The 8,944-nt window shown below is 36.9% G+C and overlaps 1 long non-coding RNA gene across 1 annotated transcript; it reads left to right on the top strand.

The window, feature by feature from the left end:
• The first annotated feature begins 351 nt into the window (after nucleotides 1-351).
• LOC141598338 (uncharacterized) lies at nucleotides 352-2,445 on the top strand. The gene is made up of 2 exons (XR_012523429.1): nucleotides 352-512; nucleotides 2,302-2,445. It is a non-coding gene; the product is annotated as an uncharacterized LOC141598338 (long non-coding RNA).
• The last annotated feature ends 6,499 nt before the right edge of the window (nucleotides 2,446-8,944 follow it).

The following is an 8,944-nucleotide window of genomic DNA, read 5'->3' as shown; positions in this document are numbered from 1 at the left end:
CCTAAATGTGTTGGATACCTATAAACGAGGAATGAGATGTCAAAAAACTTAAAGAGATTGATTAGGAGACAAGTTTGAGTGAGAAATGAGAATAAGTTATACTCAAAGTCAAATTTTACCTTAAATTATTTAAATTTAATATCAAATACATTAAAAAAATAAAATGGTAGGTTAATTATTATTATAAAATTTATATTATTAAATTTAAATAAAGTGTCTCGTGCCCTAAATTTTATGGAAAAACGTGGCACGTATCCGTATCCGTTTTGGTGGCTACCTTGTGTGTCACCCCCTCTTATTTCATTAAATAAAAAATAAACTAAATCCCAATCCCTATAACGATCAGAGTACTAGACCCACCCCCATAAAAATTAAAGCAAACGCTAAACACAATTCCACAAACGAAAACTCGCAACCCACACGCAACAATCGACAACCGCCGCATCGCCACCTTCAGGATTGCTGCCTACCGTAACTGCCAATTTACCTCCTTTGTTTCATTTCAATTCAAGGTAAACTAATAAGCCTTTGATAGCGATTTCGTTTTTTTATCTTACTAAATTTGTTTGATAGTCTAATTTCATTTGTGTTATTAAATTAGGAATTGGTGATTTAAGATTTGATGATTAGGACGGCTGTACTCCAGTAGTTTATTACCAACTTACTTGTCTCTCCAATCTCCCCTTTATTTCTTTATGCATAGTTCTGCATGTGTTTTGCAATTTAGTCTGATTATGTACCGAATACAAATCGGGGGATTTATTTCGTACCGGTACTATGTTTTTTTTTTGTTATACTCCCTCCGACCCAATTATCCTTTTTTTTTTTAACTCTTTGTGAGGGGTATTTTAATCCAAGGTAAATAAATGATTCGGACAAAGGGAGTAACTCATTAGAAATGAATGACTGAATGTTTGAATTTACATTTTTGCTGTCAGTTGGAATTAATACTCATTGTAACACAAGATGGTCAACTAATGTGTTGGGGTTGTTAAATGAAGAGGTTGTCAACTTGTCATGGTTGTTGGTGGTGTTTGTTATATTGTGATGAAAAGCGGATGATATTTTGATAAACACGAGATTATTAGATATCTTAGCTTGTCCATAAAACAAATGAAACTGTCAAAATTATTACGTATTCATTCGTCACAAACAAGGAGAACTTATAACAGGTAGCCTTACAATAAGGATCACTTGATTAGTCCATGTCCATTGTCAACTATAATATTTTTGACATTGTCTTATGAATAAGTTTGTGGAATATCGTGGAACTTTCTTAAATAATGTTCAAGGAATAGAACAGACAAGTTGTATATAAAGGGAGTCATATAGTTTCTTGATTAGTGGAATGTGGGACGATGATGAGTTGTTTGGTAATTGACACAAATAGTGGGAGGATCAAATTTGAAAGAATTAACAGTAGCTTCCACAAATAAGGTGGAGGAATTGGTGGAGATTGTAGACGGGTTGTGGAGGGAGTAGGAGCAAGAGAGGAGTAAGGACAAATAATTGTTTATGGAGATGGAATTTCTCAAGGTTATTGGCCCTGGTTTATTTAAACATCATTATCTTTTGCTTAATGTTCTATTGCTCTTTTTAGTCTCTTAAGAAATAACTTGTGTTTTGTAGTTATGAAGTTATGGTCAGTACCTAGTACTTGGTACTCAATTTGATACATGTCAATCATGGTAGAAACATACGAGTGTATGAAGCATTTATTAAGCACAAAATAGACTTAGTAAAAGTAGACTTCGCATATGCATCATTTGAACCTTGAATATGGATATTGATCAGATGATCACTTTGGATTACCTTACATTCTTGTTGGTTGTGGTTTGTTATAAAGTTAGGTAGGAACGACAATCAATTTGGAGAGAAAAATATGGTGCGTATGGAGTCAGATCAAGTCATTTTTAGTAGTGAATCATATTTAAGTTAATATATTTTGGATATGAGTCGGATAAGATTGACATATCTAGTTCTAGTCCTATGCTATTATGCATAAGATCAGCTGGTTCAACCATATAATCAACTAAGGTTTGTTTATGTTTTTGGCCTAATCTCTTATTTAAAATCCTATGATACAAAATTCACGATTTTATACCCTCTCCATAGGAGAATAGAAATCAGAAAAATTAATACGAAGAGTATGCGTATTCATATACAATGATTAATATTGTTATTTTGTAATTGCAAAAGAAAAAAATTGAGAAGAGTGTTCACTAGTTGATCTATCGTTGGAGACTCGTTAAAGAAAATCAAACAATCATGACTAATTTAGCTTGTATATTATTTTTGCAGGTTAATACATAGCACTAGCACGAGGATGAAGCAAACATGTATATCATAGATGCATGTATGAAAAAGTATGAGGTAGAGATTTGTATTAAATAATCTAAAATATTTTTTTTATTGTTATCAAGTTGGTGTGTAATTTTATTTTTATTTTTATTGAAGACATTATATGTTTGATCAAATGCTTTGTCAATGTCAACATTTTGTTTTGCTCGTACTTGTCTGAACCACACACCTGTTATCGGTGTTGATAAATCTCATAGTTAAGATCATATCTATTTAAAGTCAGATGAAAAATATTTAAAGCCTCGAACAATTTCCCGTGGCTAGTAAAAACAGTAGCCACGGGAAAACAAGTTTATTGCCACGCCATAATTTTGTAATAAAAAAGGTTTAGCCACGCGAAAATCAATGTCTTGCCACGGGAACAATACGTTTTTCTTAAACATTTAGCCACGGGAATTTTCTCTTATTGCCACCTTAGAATAATATGGCTATTAATTAATAGCCACGAGCATTTTCTCTTATTGCCACGATAGAATCCTGTGGCTATTTAAAACTTTAGCCACGGGAATAGTTTTAGCCACGTAAAAATCCGGGACAAAAAAACAGTTGTTGGCCACGTCTTAGGTTTTCCCGTGACTATTTAGTAGCCACGGCCACTTGCGTCACGGAAGATTTTTCGTGGCTAATTCATTTAGCCACGGAAATTTGGTACTTGCGCCACGACTTAAAACGTGGCGCAAGTGGTAAATTGTTGTAGTGACACGGTGGAGGGTTGGTAATGGCGAGTAGAGAGGGTGGTTAGGGCGTGTGTTTGGGGGCTGCTTGTGACGGTTTGGGTGGTGGTTTTGGGTCCTGGTGTTCATCGTGGTGTGGGCTAGGAGGTGGCAGGTTTGGTCGGGGCTGATGGTGGTCAAGGAAGTCGTGAAAGACGAGTTTAGAAAGGGTAGTGAACAACGGTTTCGACGACATTTGTGTTTATGGAGTTCTCACGGGAAATTGGGGGATGTTGTACGTGGGTTGGGTTTTATTTATTTGAGTCGGGTTTTTATTTGGGTGTTGACTCGGGTTTTGGGAAGTCGGGTTTTTAATATAATGACTCCTTATTAGTTGTATAATAATTATTTTATAACTAATAAAATAATTAGTTTGGGTTGTTTTAAGACTGAATTTAATTAATGGTTTGAGACGAGTTTTTAATGGGTACTTTACGTAGTTGATGTGACCATTATTTGGGCATATTTAGTCCCCGAATTAGCCTTGTTCCCATGCTTTTTAGTGCATATTTGGGTCATTTATTGTCTTTAGTCCTTTGTTTTGCATATTCTTTGAGGTTTTGTTTCCTTGGTAGGAAAGGAGTGTAAACCTTGCATTTTCATGGCAAAATAGAGCTAAATTGATTGAATTCAATGACCAAGCATTAAAAAGAAGACAAGACTAGAAGGCCTTTGTACATATTATAGTAGATGGGAAATGATGAGAAAAGATCCTTGCATCTCCGACAAAATCCCCGAGGATTGTTGGAAGAAGAAAGAAGAAGAAGGAAGAAAAGAAGAAAGGAAGAAGCTGACTCAGAATCCGAGCGGATTGCCCATAATCCGCCCGTCCAAGACCAGAAATCCGAGCGTCTTCTTCAGAGGGACGCTCGTCCAAAAGCCCCACAATCCGCCCGTCCACCCACTGAATCCGCTCGTCCAACAGCCAGACAATCCGCTCGTCCCGTGCCCTGGACGCTCGGATTGTGTTACAGCTATTTCGTTTTCTTCTTGCTCTATGAAGGATGCGCATATCTCGGAAAGACCGGCAAAAAGGAGACTCGCATATCTTTTGAGAGGAGCGATTCCTCAAGGACTTAATCGTCATTTAAGCCCTTAGTAAACCCTAATTTGTGTACCTAATCCCCACTATAAATACCCCATTAGTCTAATTAGATAACCATGTTCTCTTTATCAATCTTTAGTGTAGTTTATATCAATCAAATCTCTCTTTAATCTTGTAATCAACTTTTAATCAAGTCTTAATATAAATCTCATTTCCTTAATCTCTCTTTTGTTCATCTTTTATTTTGGGTAATTGAAGATTATTTGGGTTATTATTGGGAGATTGACAACCTTCCAATCAATCATCAAGTACTTCTATTATTCTTTGCTTTATTTTTGGAATCATTAGTAGGTATAATTCTCTTAATCCCTTTTTAATTATTGTTAACTATCTTCATTTATTCATCATGTTTTACTTTGTTGGTATGATTGACAACCTTGCTAGCATGTTCAACATGATAATGAGTGAGTAGTTTCCTTAACTAGGGTTAATGGGTATGGTCGGACTCACGATGGAGGTTTAGTTTTCGGTACTTGTCGTTAGGAGCACCTAGACCAAAACACAATTTATAACTTCACAAACAACTCTACAATTAGTAAAGAGGCAAGTAAAGGTAGGATCCCAAGGGACGGGAATTGAGATGAGATTTTCTATTGCAACTAGTGGTGTCTAAGGGTGTCACAATTTGGGGTTTGAAGTAGAAGATCATTAAACTAATTAGCAATGAAAGTAAACAATCAAGATGTTTAAAAAGGGATGTAAACAATTGATAAAAGGCACTAGGGTGTCATGGGGTCATAGGGGATTCATGGGAATTGATCATACAAACATATTCTCAAATTATAAGCAAGCAATTATTGTTGTGATGGATCGAGTTGGTTTATATCTTACAATCCTAGGAAAGTTTGGGTCCCTGAGCCGAATCGATTAGATTGTACAACACCTACAAGTGGACTTAATCTTCCCTACTCAACAATATGCATGGTCTAATGAGACTCGAGTTGGTTTATGTCTTACAAGTCTCATTGAAAAGATAGGTGATGGGTAAAAAATGCAAGGATTCATAGGCTCACATTTCATCAAACATAACATGTGCATAAGTTTAGATCACAACAAGCAAGCAAATAAACTATGAAAACATATTAAATTAAGCATGAATCATTCCCCATGTTGGTTTTCCCTAATTACCCATTAACCCTAGCTAAGGAAACTACTCACTCATTATCATGTTGAACATGCTAGCAAGGTTGCCAATCATACCAACAAAGTGAAACATGCTGAATAAATAAAAGTGATTAACAATAATTAAAAAAGAGAATTAGACCTACTAATGATTCCAATAATAAAGCAAAGAATAAAAGAAGTACTTGATGCTTGATTGGAAGGTTGTCAATCTCCCAATAATAACCTAAATAATCTTCAATTACCCAAAATGAAGGATGAACAAGAGAGAGATTAAGGAAATAAAACTTGTATTAAAACTTGATTAAATATTGATTACAAGATTAAAGAGAGATTTGATTGAGATTAACTACACTAAAGATTGCTAAGAAGAACATGCTCTTCTAATTAGACTAATGGGGTATTTATAGTGGGGATTAGGTACATAAATTAGGGTTAACTAAGGGCTTAAATGACGATTAAGTCATTGAGGCATCGCCGGTCTCTAGGGAGACTCCGGTCTCCTTTTCGCCGGTCTTAAAAATAGATGCGCATCCTTCCTTGAAGCTTGTAGAAGACGAAAAGACTGTATGGGAATCCGGGCGTCTTAGGCACGGGACGGGCGGATTTGGGTGTTTATGGAAAGGCGTCCAGAAGGTGAAGACGGGCGGATTGGTGGCGTTTTGGACGGGCGTCCTGTGGAGGAAGACGCTCGGATTGTGGGTGTTGGACGGGCGTCTTGAGGATAATCCGCCCGGATTGTCTTACAGTTTCGTTCCTTCTTCTTTTCTTCCTTTTTCTTCATAAAATCCTTGAGGATTTCCTTGGGGATGCAAGGATCTTTTCTCATCACTGCCCATCTACTATAGTATGTACAAAGGCCTTCTAATCTTGTCTCTCCTTGATGATTGATCATTGAATTCAATCAATTTAGCTTCATTTTGCCATGAAAATGCAAGGTTTGCACTCCTTTCCTACCAAGGACACAAAACCTCAAAAATATGCAAAACAAAGAACTAAAGACAATAAATGACCCAAATATGCACTAAAAAGCATGGGAACAAGGCTAATTCGGGGACTAAATGTGGTTAAATTATGGTCACATCAAATATCCCCAAACCGAACCTTTGCTCGTCCCAAGTAAAGAGGTGACAAAGACTAGGACCGTTATTTAAACTAACCTAATAGCATAGCTGATATGAGACAATTACGGGTCTCACTCCGCCCCTTCAACTCACAACAAGACAACCATGAGGTAGGATGCCTTCTTGCAAAGCAAGGTGGGTCTTGCCAAAATGGCGACACATCCAAACATTAAGCACACAAAATCAAGTAATGGATGCATCTACAAAAGAATAGCCACTTTCCTCATCTAAGTGGCGGAAATTATCTACAAGGGAAACAATTCAAGGGTACACACTCTTTCATAGATGCAATTTCTTCAAACTACTAAGCCTGGAAGGATACCAATAAATCACCTCCAAGTTGTGTCAAGCTAGGGTACCTTTGTCCTCAATCGTTAAATGCTTTTGTCAAGAGTAGACTCCCTATGGTGTTAAAAACACTGGAGGATCGCGGAATTCCCCTTCTCGCCTAGACAAGAAGAAGGGTCGTCCCCTCTCTACCATGCACAAAAATGGATACGATGGATAAAGGGATCGATAGATATTTGAGTTTCATTTTGGGAGTTTGCTTTATTGTTGTTTTTTCCCCCCAACTTCTTGTGGCATATAACATTTGAGAACACTTTCTTTGCCATTTCTTTTGTTTTTGGCTTTTCAACACTTGACAACTTTTTGCATTTCTTTTTAAACATTTTCAAAGTCACCCTATATGTAGTGAGGGTGGCTTATATTTGAAGCTTTAGGAGTTCTATTTTTGCTCCTCTTTTCTTTTGATGCATTTTGCAAACTTTCTTTCACTTTTCATTTCATTGAACTCAAATCAATTTCTTTTTGTGCCCATTCCCTTTGATGACAAAAATGTGGTAGAACATGGATGAATGATGGTTGCATGGTTTCAAGGGTCACCTTGGAATAAATGGTAGCCAAGGAGTTATCACACCACAAGGTACTCTTGACTAGGCCTTAATCCATGGGTCAAAGGATACTAGCAAGGGTGTTTTACAAGTATTCTAACAAGCAAAATCTTAAGAAGAAAAAGCATCTACTAGGGCCTATATACACTTGTCAAGCTTCCCAAGTAGACGATTTCGCAAAATTTTTCTAACATGCAAACTACATGCCATGATGCAACTAACATATATACATCCTAATGCATATGATTCTACCAACTAGTATGACATATAAACTAAATGCAAGTCCTAGGTTCACATTGTTTATACCGCATCAATCAAAATAAAGCCACATAGTCATTAACATAAAGAGAAAAAAGAGATTGGAAAGATCATACCATGCGGTCTTCAATATCCTCATGTCTCGGATGTGGCGTAGTCGATCAATGTGAACAAGGATAGAACAAACACAATATATACAACAATATATACATGACTATACTACAAAGGAATGAACATGTTTTTGGTTTTTCAATTTTTTGGATTTTCAAAATTTTTGATTTTTTTTGATTTTTGAATAATAATTAAGTTAGAATTCCCCATCCCCACACTAATATGGGCATTGTCCTCAATGGCCAAAATGATGGGAAATTATGCAAGTATGATGCATGAATTCTACACTAAATGCAAGCTATACTAATCTACACTACATGATGCATGGGTTTTTGTTTATGACGGAGAGCGTAATTTAGATTACCTCCCGTTGCGTATGCATGTACTTCCCCAAACGGAGATAGACATTATTTCTAATGTCCTAAAGTTGGGGGTAGTTCATGCACACAAGATGCAATGCATGAAACTAATTTGTCATTTTGGATTTTCAAAAGTGGGAACAATGAAATAAGAAGACCTCAATGGGGCCGAGGTGTTAGTCCTCTATGTTGCTAGGACTCTCTAACCATGATCAAGATAAAATAAATAAAACAAAGAAAGAAGTAGACAAACCTCAAGAGGGTAGGAGCCTCCAAAGCTTGCTAGTCTTCCACCATATCATCATTGTCATCATCTTCCTCAATAGAAGTGGACTCATCACCACTTCCCTCTTAACTTCCTTGCTCACTTCCTTCATCACTTCCTTCATCATCTTCTTCTTCTTCATTTACCTCTTCTTCAATGCCCTCATCATCAACAACCTCATCACCGACAACCTCATCGTCACCCGGTCTCTCACCCCTAGATGCACTTGGAAAGAAGACTTCCCTATCCGCCCAACTAGGCAAAGGACATGAAGGATCAAGTAGTCCTTGCCTAGTTAAATGAAGGAGGGGTAGATATTGGGCTAAGCATGCATCTTCCCGATCCTTATAAGCTTGTTTGTGCATCTCTTACATAAGTAGAGTCATGTAGTCATTGCTTGCTTCAACACCTTCGGGTTTGAACTCTTGATACTTGAATGGATAGGGTGGTGTGACAATGGAGGAGGAGGGCATTTCAATTTCACCCCTTTGTTGACGGATGATGTATTCGGCTTCTTTTGAGAGGGGAAGAAGGTAGTTGGTCCGATGGACACTCAAACGGCATATCTTGGAAGGCAAAGTAAAAGATCTAGCATCATTGGTGAGCCACCCATATTTGGTGTCAAGGGGATTA

Source organism: Silene latifolia, chromosome 9 (genome assembly GCF_048544455.1).
Source record: "Silene latifolia isolate original U9 population chromosome 9, ASM4854445v1, whole genome shotgun sequence".
NCBI lineage: Eukaryota > Viridiplantae > Streptophyta > Magnoliopsida > Caryophyllales > Caryophyllaceae > Silene > Silene latifolia.
This window is presented reverse-complemented; position numbering and strand designations above follow the sequence as displayed.